The following is a 16,444-nucleotide window of genomic DNA, read 5'->3' as shown; positions in this document are numbered from 1 at the left end:
TACTGGACTCTATATATTTCTCTAATATCCTTAAATCTAATCCTAACTATATTTCATTAATTATTTTTTAACATTTACTCCATATATATTTTCTATTGGGGATAGCATTTGCTACTCTCATGGGTAACCCCCTGGTTGGAACTGAAAGGAGGACGTTTCTTTTACTAAATCTGACCTCGTGGATGTGTTAAGTATAGTCAAAATAGTAGGAATCTACCTTTGGATCCTAGTTTTTGACACAAAAATATGTTTTCTGAGGTTTGAAAATTTAGTATATTGTAGGCTGTTGATTTTTCAATCTTCGTCAAATGTAATATATGTCAGAAAAACATGATTTGAAGGTCAGTTTCTACTAAACTTAATGCAGATCATAAACTTAATATATAGATCACATCTAATCCTTTAGGTGTGCAAAAAAAAACTAAAAAAAATAAAAACATTACAATTTTTCACTAGGGAATTCCTTACCCTACCAAACATTAACCCTTTGCCAGTCTAAAAAAGTATATCCAAGTATTGTATTTATTTATAGCAATTAGTGAATTTTTGTCCCTTGTGCCTTTGCTGGTTGGGGATCTTTCATCCAATGTTTTAACTGTATCATCAACACTCACTAGCTCCTTTTTCAGTCACCTCGGAGAGAGAGAAGAGAGATTCAACAACTGCAAGAATAGTAAATAGTCATTACTGCTTATCGCTTAAAAGCTGAGCTATCCAGTTTTCCACAGTTGGGAAGCGTTAAATTTGAAGGGGGTCGTCAACCAGCAGTCAACTACCATCCATCACCTCCCTCACACATTACCCACCATCCAAAAGCAAACGCTACCAAGAAACCCACTTCCAGTCCTGTCTTTCAAAGCAATAGAGAAGGTGACTCCTACCATTATTACCATTTAACGTTCCTCCATGACTCTATGTGTGAACCTCTTTAATTTCTACACAAAAACAAGTACACACCCACATACACATATACAACCACAAATCTCTCTACCTTTCTTAAAAATCAAACAAACATAGAACTTTGAACAATTTCGTTACAACAAAGAAATAAGAGGGTGGTGGTGAAGAAAGGGCTACTTCCAACCACAAGGAATAAAGAAAAGGGAGAGGTAATTAAGAAAGTTTATTAAGAAGGAGAAGAAGGGTGAAGGATAGTGATCATCGAATGGCAATTGTCGTGTGTTTCTTTGTATAGGCAGGTGGGGATAGTGCAGATTCTGCTGTCTAGAGCTTGACTACTTCAGGGATATGGACCGGGTATTTGTCAATGCAGTCGGACCATGGACCATCCACCGGGACCTTGATGGTCCGGTTGCACTTCCACACCGCACTGTTGCACTTGAAACCGCTCCCAAACGCGATCTGCCAAACACGATCTCCTTTCTTCATCCTCCCCTTGGACTCGATGTAGTTCAATTCATACCAGAGAGAAGACGAGGACGTGTTTCCGAACCGGTGCAGGGTCATTCTCGATGCCTCAACGTGCTCGGCCGATAGCTGCAGGTTCTTCTCGAGCTCGTCGATGACGGCTCGGCCCCCTGCGTGTATGCAGAAGTGCTCGAAGGCCTGCTTGAAGTCAGGAATGTATGGATTCCACTTGGGATTGAAGACCTTCCTCCCGATCAAAGCGAACAAGAAGAGCAGTTGCTCCGATGCCGGCAGGACCAACGGGCCCATCGTCGTGATATTCGACTTGAGAGCTTCTCCGGCGATCGCCATGAGATCCTTGGACAGGGAAATCCCCACCTTGCCACTACCGTCTTGCTCCTCATACACACACTTGTAGGCCTTGTCGTCGGCGCCCTTGTGGGTTCGGACTACATGGACGAGCCGGTACTTGGCCCAGCGCCTCTCCCTCCTGCGGTTCGTCAAAAGGATCGCGGCGCCGCCCATGCGAAAGAGGCAGTTGGGGACGAGCATGGATCGCTGGTTGCCGGCATACCAATTGGGAGTGATGATCTCAGTGCTCACAACAACTGCGTATGAGTTTGGGTGCACTTGAAGTAGATCCCGGGCAAGGTCCACAGATATCATCCCGGCACTGCAGCCCATCCCAGAAAGGTTGAAGCTGCGGATGTTGCTCCTCATCTTATACTTATTGATTATCATCGCGGAAAGCGAGGGCGTCGGAGAAAAAAGACTACAATTTACGATAAGGATATCGACATCCTTGGGCCTGATGCCCGTCTTTTTAAAAAGATCATCCAAGGAAGAGAAAATGACGAGCTCGGCCTCGGCCCTCGCATCCTCCATATTGGGATTTGGAGGGATGTAGTGAAGTGCCGGCGGGAGGCAGGTGTCCTCACCAAGGCCGGACCTCTCGAGTATCCTCATCTGGAAATCGACACTCTTCTTGTCAAAGTGCTCCAAGAGTGTCGAGTGCTCCATGAAGGTGGAGAATGGCACCCTGCAAGTGACCGGAGGCTTGAAGCAAGCGTAGTCGACAAGGTATACCTGTCGCCGTCGCGACATAAAGTAGACGGTGGCGACGAAGAAGACGAAGAGGGAGGAGAAGAGGATCTGGACGAGATCGAATCGGAGGGATATTTGCCAGAGAGCGAGGATCTCGTCCGGGCCAATGCGTACCACTTGAATGATTACGGCAGCCATGGTAGGGAGGAGGAGGAAGGTAAGGAAATGGTTGACAAGGTACTGGTAGCCTAGCTTTACATACTTGAGCCTGACTGAGGAAGATAAGTCAGGCAGAATGGGAGGCATGTTTGGTGGGTAGGGAAGAAGAAGAATAGGAGGAGATAAAATGGGAGGGTGCACAGCAGGTGGTGCAGAGGAGGAGGATTTAAAGGATTTGGAAGGGTATTAAATGGAGGTAGATGAGTTGGTGTAAATGTAGGCAGCCTGCCTTTGATAAATCAATCACATGGTTGCTTAGCTGCAAACTTTCCCACTTTTAACATATTGAATTAATTCCTCAAGTCCCCATCTCACTGTTGTTCATATGGTGATTTGATGATATAGTGGACTGTTCCAAATGCTTGTTTTTTGAGTGTCTATAGTAAATAGAGGGGAGGAGGGGGTGGAACAAAAAGAAAAGGATCTTGTGATCTGACATGTGATGTCAGAATATCTATGTTGTTTGTTTTTAGCCGTAAAATTGATGCATCTGAACGGATCGGATTAACTCCCGTTTAGTTGGACGGTTAGGATTAAATGTAGAATAAATCCTATATACGATGGATTCCTGCATAGCATCCCTGGCTTTTGGCTTTTAGTGAGATTGTTTTTCTCAAAGACTTTTTCTTCGTACTCTCCCATTACGTGGCCCTTGGTTTTATGTAATATATATATATATATATATATATATATATATATATATATATATATATATATATATATATATATATATATATATATATATATGTACCATATGGCTTGGTATGTACCATATGTACCGTGTGTGATCACTGCGGTTACGACCCATGTGTGACACGACTTGGAGACTATGTCCCAATAATTCGTAGACTCCGAGGACGCGGATTTGGATTCAACTCGAGAGTTTAATTTTGTTTTTTAAAAATGGGACACCAGGACGATTTTTTTTTTAAGTTTTTTTCAATCAATAAAAACTATTTTTTGAATATTATAGTTAAAATATAATAAAATATTATTTTAAAATATTAAAATAATATTATACGTGTTGGCGTGTCCAAACATGTCTGCTTGTGTCACCAAGGACACAGTCAAAATGGTGTGTCCATGTGAAATATAGGTTCTCGGTGTTTACCTTTCTTGTCCTAAAAAAAAGGACATGAAGACACCGATTTTTTAATTATTCAATAAAATTATTTTTCAAAATTTTAATACATAAAAAATGTATGTTTTATTAAAATATAATTTAAAAATGATTAAAAACTGTTACAATTAAGTTAGTCTCACCCAATGTTGTAAGAATCTTATCGGACCTTGAATCGATTCAGGTCCGATTCTAAACCGAAACAAGCTGACTTGGTCGGATTTTGACCAGCAGATGACACATGTCACTAAAATATTAAAATAATATTTAACAACCATTTTAAATCATTTTTAAAATAACTAAAATATCCTTCAACCGTTCGACCTCCTTCTTTAAGAATGGTAGTAGACCGGGGCCTCACCCCGTCCCCCCTTAGTAAAATAAATAAAATATTCTTCGACAATTCGACTTTCTTTTTTAAGGATGGCAGTGGATCAGGGAGAAATAGGACCCTGCCCTGCCTCGCCCCGTTTGGATCAGGGATGGAAGACATGAAACGGGGATCAATGTGAGAATGGGGGTTAAAATTAAAACCTGTGTGGGATGAAAGCAGGAATGGAGGGCAGAATTTTGAAACGGGGCATGCAGTGGTGGAGAGCTTGCCCGGGTCTACTACCATGGATCCTGTTATACGGTAATATAAAGCCCCACCTGTAAATATATATTCTCTTGGGTTGATTACCCGGTACCACAAACGTTTACATTTGCGGCCTCTAAAGTGGGCCTATGTTTTTTCATGGATGCAATGAAAAGAAGTATCTTGAATTGTCATTATTATTATTATTATTATTATTATTATTATTATTATTAAAATATGGAACCCAAGTTATAAAAGAAGCATGAAACTGGTGAACTTTTGCATAGGCATGTTGGTGTTGAATTGGTTTTCCCCTCGATCGTTGTTTTAATCCTAGTACCTTAATGCAAATCATAGTTTGCAATACGTAAAATTGCAAATTTTTGTTTGATAATGATACATTAAATATTTATTTATTTTTAGAATCGATAATGACACATTATTAAAATTAGGTTTTCGTTCAAGAAGACAGATAAAAATGGGAAAATTAGTTATAAACAAAATCAGCAAATGATATAATTAAAAAGGTTTGATTAATTTGGTCTTAATTGCATAAAACAAGGACCAAAAACCAGATGCATATGATACTTTTTTTCCTTGAATTTTTAAATTAAATGAAGTTAGGTATAGGAAGCATGAGATTCAAATTCAAGACTGGATGCAGATGCAAACTCTGGGATCAGATAGAATTGTATCCATATTTGAGTTTTTCTGAAAAAGGGTTTTTCTTAACACAAATTTTAGTGCTCTATATGTTCCTCTTGAAAGAACAAGTTTCTTGCCAATATTTCCAAAATATGAAAACAAAAAATGCTTAGTTATGATTAACTTGGAATCTTTGCCATTTTTGTAATCTCGACAGAAGAGAGACAACTAATGTTATGAAAAAAAAAAACCCAAGGTTTAGAATTTTTATTTTCTCCGTACAGGCTGTGTGTGTGGAGGGGGGTGTTCAACTGTTATCTAGGGACCCAATTCAAGGAGGCCCTAGTGAGCTCCACCGGGACCCACATACATGAATGCAGATGGATGCGGGTGTACCAAACGCTTACCGCTCATCAACTCGTGCTGACACTTGTCGACTTCTCATTCGTGCATCTCTGCCACTTCAGCTCTAAGTTGATCCCACTCCCAACTACCCAACATGGCCAAGCAAAGAGTCTTTAATGGCTGCGGACGGGTCAAACCATTTTGTGTTTGCGTGTTAGGGGGTCCGTTAGCCAACCCTCCTTTCTTGTGGGGCCCAGTGGGCAAAGAACGCCTAGCTACCGTCGATATAAAAGTCATGGGGCCTTCCGACCCTACGATGGGGGTTTCCTTATGTGGTTAGGCATGGGTGGATGGGTTAGATGGCTGCCATTCGTTGGAACATGGTTTTTTTTTTTTTCATTTTTCGTTTTTTTTATTTTTCTATTAAGGACATGATTTGGTCACTAGTATCTTTTGCTTTTATGAAAGCTATTAATCAACCAACCTTACTACTTGACTAAAAATTAATGCAACTAAATTATCGAGAGAGCAATCATCTTTACGTGCAACATGAAATATGTTGACTTTAATTAGTTGTCCCTTAATCAAATTAGATTCGTTTGGCCCGTTGATTGCAATACGTGTTAATCATCTTTTATGTTTACGAAGAAGGCCACAGCTCATTTAAATTTAAATATTATGAATGGTGTCCCTTGTTGCTGCAAGGTTGAAGCTGGGTGTACTTTCTTGTAAGCAAAGGAGACTTCAAGGGTTTTTATCAATTGGGGGTGGGCATGCTTAGGCGCAGTAGTAATTAGGGTTTTTCCTTGACCTAGTAGGAAAAAAAACATTTTTCGCTACAAAAATTATAATATATTTGCCTAATTTATCAGCTATTTGAGAAGCACACTAACTGTTTTTTGCTGATTGCATTATGTACTATTGCTTTTTGTATTAATTTCAGAAGACATGCTTTGTATTTTTTTTTTTTTACTTGGAGAAACTGCAGGCGCGGAGACCTAGCCGCACTGGCTCAGCCTGTTAGTACTTACGGTCTCTATCCATGTCAGCGTAAAACTCCGAGGGCTTACCCCTCAACCCTAAGGAGTCGCCAAACTTCAGCTTAAGCAAGGGGGTAAAACCCATGGGATTTGAACTTAGACTGTCTAGCCCCCCATCCCACTATGCCAAACCTCTTGGGCTTTTTTAGCACATACAACTGTTGAAAAACGGTTTCACACGTTGAGTTTATTTGCATGTAACCTTAAGTCTCCCTTGACCACCGACGAGTAAATCTTGTTTTGGCATTGAGGGGAAGGACACACACACAAATGTGGGTTGCAAACCCATGACAGTCCCATCAACTTTTTAGTTGATTAGACCCTATAGATATGATCAATAAGCATTATTTAGTAAAAAACAAGTTTTGGATTATGTGATTAAGATATGAAAATCAACAACTCACAATGTATCAAAATTTTATGACTTAAAAAATCCTACTTTTATGTCCAAAAAAACATGATTCAAGATTCCTATCAAATAAACTATGTTGATAATATCCATAGGTAATCCTTTACATTTTATTTTTAAGTTCTGGCTGTACAAATGTGATCTATGTACTTGATTTTATAGGGATCAACTCTTGAAGTGTTCGATTCGGACACATGGGTAGGTTTTTATAATGTTAAAAAAAATCAACGGTCCAAAATCTTTATAAATTTTTAAGCCTCCAAATATCATTTTTTCATCAAAAACTCATGATCAAGGCATGAATTCCTAATCGACCATGCCCAAAACATTTATGGGGTTGAAACTGCAAAAAAAACGCCATTAGAGCATAAAAACTCATTTAACTTATTTTATTTAGCATATTTCATTTAGCACGGACCCATATCTCTCTCTCTCTCTCTCTCTCTCTATATATATATATATATATATATATATATATAGTGGTAGGTGCTTGATTTTTACATACTTTGACAGAAACTTTAATTTGATGAGCATTCATTTTGCAAGCAATGGACGATTAGTGTGATTAAGTATGAGTTAAGCATGCAATGATCAAGCAGCTACTACTCTCTCTCTCTCTATATATATATATATAGAGAGAGAGGAACTTAATCATTGTGTGGATGCAATGATCAAGAAGCTACCATTATATATATATATATATATATATATATATATATATATATATATATATAGAGAGAGAGAGAGAGAGAGAGAGAGATAGAACATTTATCATTCAACATTACCAAAATACATCCAACCGAATATTGGATGAAAGAGGAACATAAGAGTAAGACAATCACCATCTAGATGGTGATTGTGCACGGTTCAGAGTACAAGTAGATCCAAATCCCCGTCTCTACTATGTAATTTAAGAGTCAGATACACATCAAACATAACCCGCTGACGTAGCCTTCCAAAATTGAATTTGATGCCCCTGAAAAAGATATTGTTTCTTTCGATCCATATCACCCACCATGCTGAAAACAACCATACATGCCACAATAATCTTCCTTTTTTTTTGTTTCATGAACTCATGAGACCAAACAAGAGGTCCCGAATAACAGAACTCGAACGCGTTTGAATAGGCGGAGCACCCCAAGTTTGAAAGAATAGGTCTAAAACTACCAGGCAAAACCAAAATAGGTGAGTTGTGTTCTCTACCTCCTTCTCGCAAAGAACACACATGCTTGGAAATTGAAGAGGAATTTTTGTGTGGACTTTCACTTTAGACAGGGATTTTTGTGTTTTTTCTTGACCATATAGATTTGATTGAAGCAGACTCTTGAATTGTCTATTATGACATGTGAGTAGACATTTTTAGGTATTGAAAATCAAACTCCTTAAAATTCTTGTAAATATTCAAGCTTAAAACACTATATTTTGTTGAAAAAAGACGTGATCTAAATGTCGGTTCCTATCAAATGCACAATGTCAAACACATCTGTCAGGACATATTTGCAAAAAACTATTTAGAGATGCTCCATCGATATATGTGATGTTTTTCCAACACCTTCAATTATTTGGGAGTTGCGTTGTGGTTTTTCCAACATTCCCGGTTTGGGAGCAGGTCTGTTACCAAAATACTGCATTGAAGATGGAGTTGGCAACCCCAACACCTCATTTCAATGCAAATTATAAGAGGATATTTTTGGCAAGTTCATCTTGAACATACATTTAGGCTTTGTTTTGGAATCTTGTATTGGGATGGAAAATGTGACTTCCATGTATTGTCAAAACGTGGATTTGGAGTTTCTAACTCCACAACCCGTACGTTTGGGAGCCAAACCCTGGATTTCAGTTGGTTTTATCTCCCAAATAAGTGTTTTTTTAGTCAAAATTTTATTGGTCATTTTTTTACTCTTGGTGATTCAACCATTTCTAATGTCTGCATGGCCAGTGGGGTTGTTGTGAGGATGCTGAAATAAAGAGACCAGATCAAATCCCATTGGTGCACACAATAATTAAGTTTAAAAAAAATGATAAGAATATAACTCTTTTTTTTCATAAAGGAAGGAGAAACCGCTCCCAGAGTAAAATACCTGGCCGTGCTGAACTTATGCCTGCCAAACGTATGTCACTTCTTCGGTGGAGTAAAACTGTAGTGCAACACTCTCCTCATGGGAGCCTCCTTGCTTAGGCTTAATGTGGAAGGGACTGATGCCCGTGGCCACTTTCCCTTGAAAGAGGCGCTCAGAGGGGGAAACTGCTTCCCAATGAGGGGAGGTGTGAACCCATTTTTACATCAACTTATATGGCCCCTTAGACCTTTTGGAAAAAAGGCCATCTTTCATAAGGTAGGATATGAGATAAACGCCCCTTATATGGATTTATTATCCATGTGAGCTGCCTCAAATGATCAGTTGAAAGTAGGGGTGGCAATCGGGTGGTTGACGGGTCAACATACCTCAACCCGAACCCGACCCGTTTATTAAACAGGTCGGTTGTGGTAAACACGAACCCGACCCGTTTATTAAACGGGTAACCCGACACGACTCACCAACCCATTTAATAAACGGGTTGGGTCGGGTAAACGGGTTGGTGGGTTAGCGGATCGGGTTGGCGGGCGGGTTGGCATACCCCTAACACGAACCTGACCCATTTAATAAACGGGTTAGGCGGGTCGACCCGTTTATTAAATGGGTTAGTTTAAGCCCAACATGAACCCGCCTAAGAGGCGGGTTGGGGGTAGGGATGGCAGTGGGGCGGGGGACAAGGTCTCCACCCCCGGCCCGCCTCAAGATTTTATCCTCCACCCCCGCCCCGCCTCCCTGGCGGGGATGGATTTTATCCTCCACCCCCGCCTTCATCCCCGTTTCATGTCCTCCATCCCCGGTTCAAACGGGGATGAGGCGGGGCGGGGATATTGCAGGGAAAAGTGGTTGGGGCGGGGATGAGGCAGGGATCGGGGCGGGGCGGGGAAAAGTGCACGTCCATCCCCGCCTCCACCCCCGGACGGGGATGGATTTTAACCTTCGTCCCCGCCTCCATCCCGGTTTCATACCCTTCATCCCCGGTCCAAACGGGGCGAGGCGGGGCGGGGCCCGCTTTCCCCCGGTCCACTGCCATCCCTTGTTGGCGGGTGGTGTCAGGTTTTGCCACACCTAGTTGAAAGGGTCTAAAAAGTTATCTTCACACTTAATTCAAGTATTTCCTTCTTGAGGAACGGGGAGCCCATACTAAAACCTTTCAGACTCCCTATTCTGATACTATTGTGCTCCTTTATCTGGTGAAAGAACCTTTTTATCATCCTCACTGTTGCATCATTAAAGACACTTAAAATCTTTCCAATGGTTATGTGATTTGCAGTGAAAGAGGTTAAATTACCAACTATAAGCTGCATCCTTTCATTAACTCACATCAAATGTATGAGTTCCCCAGGATATGGGCAAGCAGAAGCAGTTCCCACTTTCCAACTATGACCACTTCTAACTCCCCGGGCTCTAAACTTCCCTACAGTACTTGAAATATTATAATGGCCTTTTTCCTCAGCAGAAGCATTGCAAGTTTTTGGCTTCTTGTTAAATTATCTGCATATTGAAAGCAAGTGAATATAGTTCAAGCAGTTCCAGATCTCATAGACCAACTGGGGGCTCTGCTTGTCTGGTAGGAGCAGTTACTGCACATCACCTTGTGTTGGGATGTCGCAAGTTCAAATCCCAATGGTATAGTTGTATAACTGGTGGGGGTCTTCCCAACCCCAGCTTGCCTATCCAAAAAAATATTAGATCTCATAGATCATAACTAACCCAGTGTTCTTTTAACATCAATCCAGAGAGTACTGCACTACCGGGAAAAAACCCTTCATCACTGACCATACATTGGCAGGCCTCCTGTTGGTAAAACCGCTGCAGTCCCCACTGCCTCCTTACAGCAATAGACACCCCCTGGTGTGTTTCAAACAGTGATCATCCACATCAGGCGACAAACCACGGTCGCCCCTAGCCAGGAAGGTGGAGTCTTTGTGGGCAATCTAAAATGTACTAAACGAAAGGAAAGAACCCCAAATATAAACGTGGGAGCCAGGAAAAAGCAAGGTTCGATTGTGTGATCGGGCCCTTCTGAATAGGCTTTGGGGCCCTGTCTTTATGGAGGGGCAGCAAATATTTGGCCGTATGTGGTGGGGGAGTCGAACACCTTACGCGCTATAGGTGTTCGGCACCGATCACTGAATCTGCTCTTGGAAAATGACTCCCTATACACGCGTTCACCTGAATCCAACCACAAGACAGGACACCACTTGTTTTCCAGCTCTCAAGAAACTTGAGCAATCTTTTAGCCTAATGTGCCTGCCAGCAACAGGATCAGTGTCTAGTATAGACTTTATTCTTTTTCGTTTTTTTATGGATAATTCGAGAGAAAAACCCTCAACATCGACCGCACATTGGCTGGCTTCTGGTTGGTGAAACCCTTGAGCCAGTATCCATCATCTTACATATTATATATGAATATATCACCAATTTTTTTCAAGCCGAAGTGTTGTGTGGAGCTTCATACACCACCCTTGTCCTATCCCCTCAATAAGTATTCATCTACTTCTACCAGAAAGAAGGGCATGCGTAGAAGAAAGAGTAAGATCAACATTCGCTTTCTACAATTAAAGGTGAATTGAACCACTTTGCCCCTGTATTGGCACTTCACAGTTAGTACATCATGCTACAGTGTTCTGATTGCTACGTTCTCCACCCTTGCTAGTGATTCATAATTAGTGTCAAATATTCAGAAAAATATTTAATTTTGCCAGTGACCAACAGATCAGTTGAAAAGATAACACCTATCGGCAGGTAGACAATGCATGCTTTCTGCATCACCCGCTCATCAACACCATGATATTAAGATTCATCAACATGAGTATCATCATATGCAAATTTGCTTCTAGTAATTGAAAATAACATCTAGCATGGAAATTACGTAGAGGATAACATGTTTCTTTGTGACTTACATTGTAAAGTTGCGCTTAGAGTCTGTTTTGCTTTTGTTGAGTCTGCTCGGTTCAAGTAAATCAATACCCCGAAGGGGCAGCCCGTATGCTTGAACTGTAATAGCTCTCGAAAAAAATTGTGAATGAATTAAATGTATTTAGCTTTCTTTTGTTTACCCTCGTTGTAATTGCTTCTTGTTATTGCAATTCTTATTCCTCTATTCTGTCTTGCTCTCTTGCACTCTGATTACAAGCTTTCGCGATTGACAAGTGCGCTGACAAGTAGGCTTGTGGCGGTAAGGGAGAACTTGAAGAAAATAGGCTCATGATAAGTGGTATCAAAGCTCGTTCTCATGTTGGGGAAGGGACTCCGGAGTCGGTGTCGACAGAGACACTGACAGACTGCGATTTGTGAGCAAGACATCATGGCGCCTTATCAAAACTTGTGTAACACCAAAGGCAAGGCAGTTGCTGAAGCTGAGGAGATGGGTTCACCTCGAGGCCAAGAGAAGATGGTTGCAACTATCAACAAGTTGGTGTAAGATATGACTTCGCACGAGTAAGCAATTTCATGCGCAGTTGAGTCATTCGGTGGACTGAATGATGTGGTGGCGAGCCTACAAGAGCAGGTGAACTTACTAATGGGACAAGTCACTTCGTTGACGACAACAGTGACTGACTTGTAGACTAAAGTAGGAGAGCTTCAGTTGAAAAACCACACATTGCAGCGATCAGTGACCCTAAATGGGGGAAATGGTGAGAGGCCATCAAGGATTGATATACCAAAACCAGCAAAGTTCAATGGTTCTCGATACAGCAAGGCCATTGAGAACTTTTTGTTTCAAGTAAAAGACTATTTGGATATTCAAAATGTGACATTTGAAGATCTCATGATTAAGGCTGTAGCAGTGTTACTGGATGATGATGCTATCACTTAGTGAAGGCGGAAGCGTAGTGACATGAAGAGGGGTCAATGCGTGATAAACACCTTTGATGACTTTAAAATGAAGTTGTGTAACTACTTCATGCCAAAGAATGCACAGAGGCAGGCGTACCGGATGGTTCGTGAGCTTAAACATATTGGTTAGTTGCAAGACTATGTCAGAACGTTTCATATGCTTATGATGGATGTGCCTAACATGTCAAAAGACGACAAGCTCAATTGGTTCATTGTGAGACTTCAACCATGGGCACAATCTGAAGTGCAAAGGAGCGACCCTCGTATTTTGGAAGATGCATATGTGGCGGCCGAGCGCTTAGTTGATACTCAGTGCAAGCCTTTCACTCCATCAACCAAAGTCAGGAAGAAGCTTGACAACAGAGGCAAGAAGAACGAGCGACACAATGACAAAGGTGAGGCATCAACACGCCATCAATCCGACAAGAAACAAAATTACCCAAAGTATAACAACAACAACAAGGGTATGGTTGTGACATGTTGGCTCTGTGGCGATAGGCATATCGTCAAGCAGTGCCCCAAGCACCTCGTGAAGGACGACAGACAAGCCAATAAAACACAGAAGGAATGCAGTGATACTTAATATAGTGACACTGAGACTATGCAACCGAGGATGAGAGTCATGTGGTCGATCAACGCAGCTAGAAGTTGCACAGTTAAGAATATGCAAGTTAGCAAAGAACTGATGTATCTCAAAGTCATTACGAATGAAAAGTTTACTTCAGCTATGGTAGACTCCAGGGCCACACACAACTTTGTCTCGTGAGAAGAGGCAGAGCGGTTGGTCTTGAAGCCTGGGCTAAAGCAGATGACCATCAAAATGGTAAACTCTGAGGCCAAGTCCATCCTTGGTGAAGCAAGAGATGTGGCTATCAAAGTGGGGAGTTGGGCAGGTAAATCCAACTTCTCTGTGGTGCCTCTGGACAATTTCAAGGTGATTTTGTGTATGAAGTTTCTATGGAACCAGAATATTATGATGCTGCCAAAGTTTAACACGTTGACGATTATGAGGCCAAACTTGTCCCACACAGTGTAGTGCCTTACGCAAAAAGGAAAACCTTCAATGTTATCGATGATGCAGCTAAAAAAGGGTGTCAAGCATGGAGAGCAAACATTCTTAGTTGTTGTGCGTGCAGAAGAATGAAAGGTAGAAGTAACAGTGTCGACGACCCTAGCTCCACTATTGGAGGAGTTTCGGGGGGTGATGCCTCCGGAATTATCAAAGCGTCTTCCACCAAGATGTGAGGTTGACCACAAGATTGAGTTAACCCTGAGGGCGAAGCCTCCTGTAATGGTTTCATACCGCATGAGGCCAACTGAGTTAAATGAGCTGCGCAAGCACCTAGACGAGATGTTGGACACATGCATCGTTCGTTCATCGAAAGCTCCATTTGGTTCCCCGATCCTTTTTCAGATGAAACATAATGGCTCCAAACGGTTATGTGTGGATTACCGTGCTTTGAACAAGGTCACTATGAAGAACAATTACATATTAGCACTGATAGCGGACTTGTTCGATCAACTAGGTAGTATCCGTATCTTTTTCAAGATAGATCTGTGATCGGGTTACTGGCATGTGAGTATTGCTGAAGGTAATGAGCCGAAAACAACTTGTGTCACCCGCTATGATGCTTATAAATTCTTAGTAATGCCATTCGGGTTGACAAATGTTTCAGCCATGTTCACCACTTTAATGAACCAGATCTTCTACCCTTACTTAGACAAGTTTGTGGTGGTTTATCTGGATGATATCGTGATCTACAATAGTAACATGGAAGAACATGCCGGGCACTTGCGAAAAGTGTTTTAGGTGCTAAAGGAGAATGACATATGTGTCAAACGATAGAAGTGTCTCTTCGACCAAGAGGAGATCAGCTTCCTTAGCCACGTTGCAGGGTATAGTGTGTTGCGCATGGATGGGCAGAAGATAAGAGCTATGCAGAAATGGGTTCCACCAAGCAAAGTGTCAGACTTGCGGTCATTCCTTGATTTGGCAAACTACTATCGGCATTTCATCAAAGGCTATTTCTTCATTGCTACGCCCCTCACAGATTTGTTAAAGAAGAATCGGGTATGGCTCTATACAGGAGCGTGCCAAGATGCCTTCGATGGCTTGAAGAAAGCCTTAGTGAGTGAGTCAGTGTTGCAACTGCATGATCACTCAAAACCCTTTAAGATCCAAACAAACGCCTCAGACTTTGCCATTGGCAGAGTTATTATACAGGAGGGTCATCCGATTGCATATGAGAGTCGAAAGCTGAAGGATATATAGAGGCATTACACGGTACATGAATGCGAGATGATTGTCATCATGTATTGCCTCAAAACTTGGTGACACTACCTTCTGAGTACCGAGTTCATCGTCAAGACGAACAATGTGGCCACAAGCTATATTTAGACACAAAAGAAGCTTACGCCTAAACAAGCTCGGTGGCAGATGTTTTTGGTTGAGTTCAACTTTGTCTTGTAGTATAAGGTTGGAAAGACCAATGTTGTTGCAGATGCTCTGAGTCGTAGGGCTGAACTGGTAGTTGCGCGCGTGAAGCATTTTGAAGTGCAATTGGAGGGTGCATTATTGAGCCACATACGCGAAGGGACACATCAAGATTCGACAGCACAACACCTTGTTTCTCTAGAGTAGGCAGAGAAGACTCAGCAATTTTGGCTATAGAATAGCCTCCTCATGACAAAGGGATGAGGCATCTTTGTACCGCAGTGAAAAAGCCTCCACCGAGAACTGCTTAAGGAGTGTCATGATATACTATGGGTTGGACATCCTGATCAGGAGCGGACCTTAGCAGTCATTGAGCACAACTACTATTGGCCACAAATGAAGGACGACGTTGAGGGGTATGTGCAAACATGCCTAATCTGCTAGCAAGATAAGGGGACAAACCAGAAGACTGCCGGTCTCCTTGAGCCTCTACCAATTTCAGAACGTCTTTGGGATAGCATCTCCATGCACTTCTTTGTTAGTCTGCCAAAGGTAGAGGGCCTCAGTTCTATTTTGGTTGTGGTGGATCGTTTCTCAAAGTATGCCACCTTCATCACAACTTCTAAGGAGTGCCCTGCAGAGTTCTTCGTAAAGCATGTGGTGAAGCATTAGGGCATACCAAAGAGCATTATGAGTGATCGCGATGATCGCTTCACGGGAAAGTTCTGGCGTGAAGTATTTTGGCTACTTGGCCCTGATTTGCTGTTTTGAAGAAGCTTTCATCCGTAGACAGATGGACAGACAGAGCGCATCAACGGGATACTTGAGCAGTACCATAGGCACTTTATTAGTGTCAATTAGAAAAATTGGGTGAAGCTCATTGACATGGCACAGTTTTATTATAATCTGCAGAAGAGCGAGTCTTCAGGCCACAACCCGTTTGAGATAGCCACAAGACAACAACCACTGACCCCGCACACTTTTGCCGCATAAGAAAAGAGAAGGTCATCCTTCACCTATCAGTTTGTTTGTGACTGACACGAGAAAAATGAGTTGGCGAAGTCATTCTTACACAAGGCGGCAAAGAAAATGAAGAAGTAGGCGAACAAGCATCGTCGGCCCGCTAGGTTTCAAGTTGGGGACCAAGTGTTGGTGAAGTTATATCCAGGGCGTGCAGGCATCTTCCGCAGGTGATACCGCAGACTGCTCAAAAAGTATGAAAGACCCTTCACCATCACAAAGAAGGTGGGCAAGCTGGCGTATAAGTTAGAGTTGCCCCCAGACTTCAAGGTGCACCTGGTGTTTCACGTGTGCAACCTCAAGTA

At 41.8% G+C, this 16,444-nt stretch overlaps 1 pseudogene across 1 annotated transcript; it reads right to left on the bottom strand.

Moving 5' to 3' along the window:
* Positions 1 to 918: 918 nt before the first annotated feature.
* On the bottom strand, positions 919 to 2,766 carry LOC149816206 (3-ketoacyl-CoA synthase 6 pseudogene; annotated as a pseudogene). The gene has a single exon (XR_016427626.1). The product of XR_016427626.1 is annotated as a 3-ketoacyl-CoA synthase 6 pseudogene (transcript).
* Positions 2,767 to 16,444: the final 13,678 nt, after the last annotated feature.

Source organism: Nuphar pumila, chromosome 14, assembly GCF_984573655.1.
Source record: "Nuphar pumila chromosome 14, dmNupPumi1.hap1.1, whole genome shotgun sequence".
Classification (NCBI taxonomy): Eukaryota; Viridiplantae; Streptophyta; class Magnoliopsida; order Nymphaeales; family Nymphaeaceae; genus Nuphar; species Nuphar pumila.
This window is presented reverse-complemented; position numbering and strand designations above follow the sequence as displayed.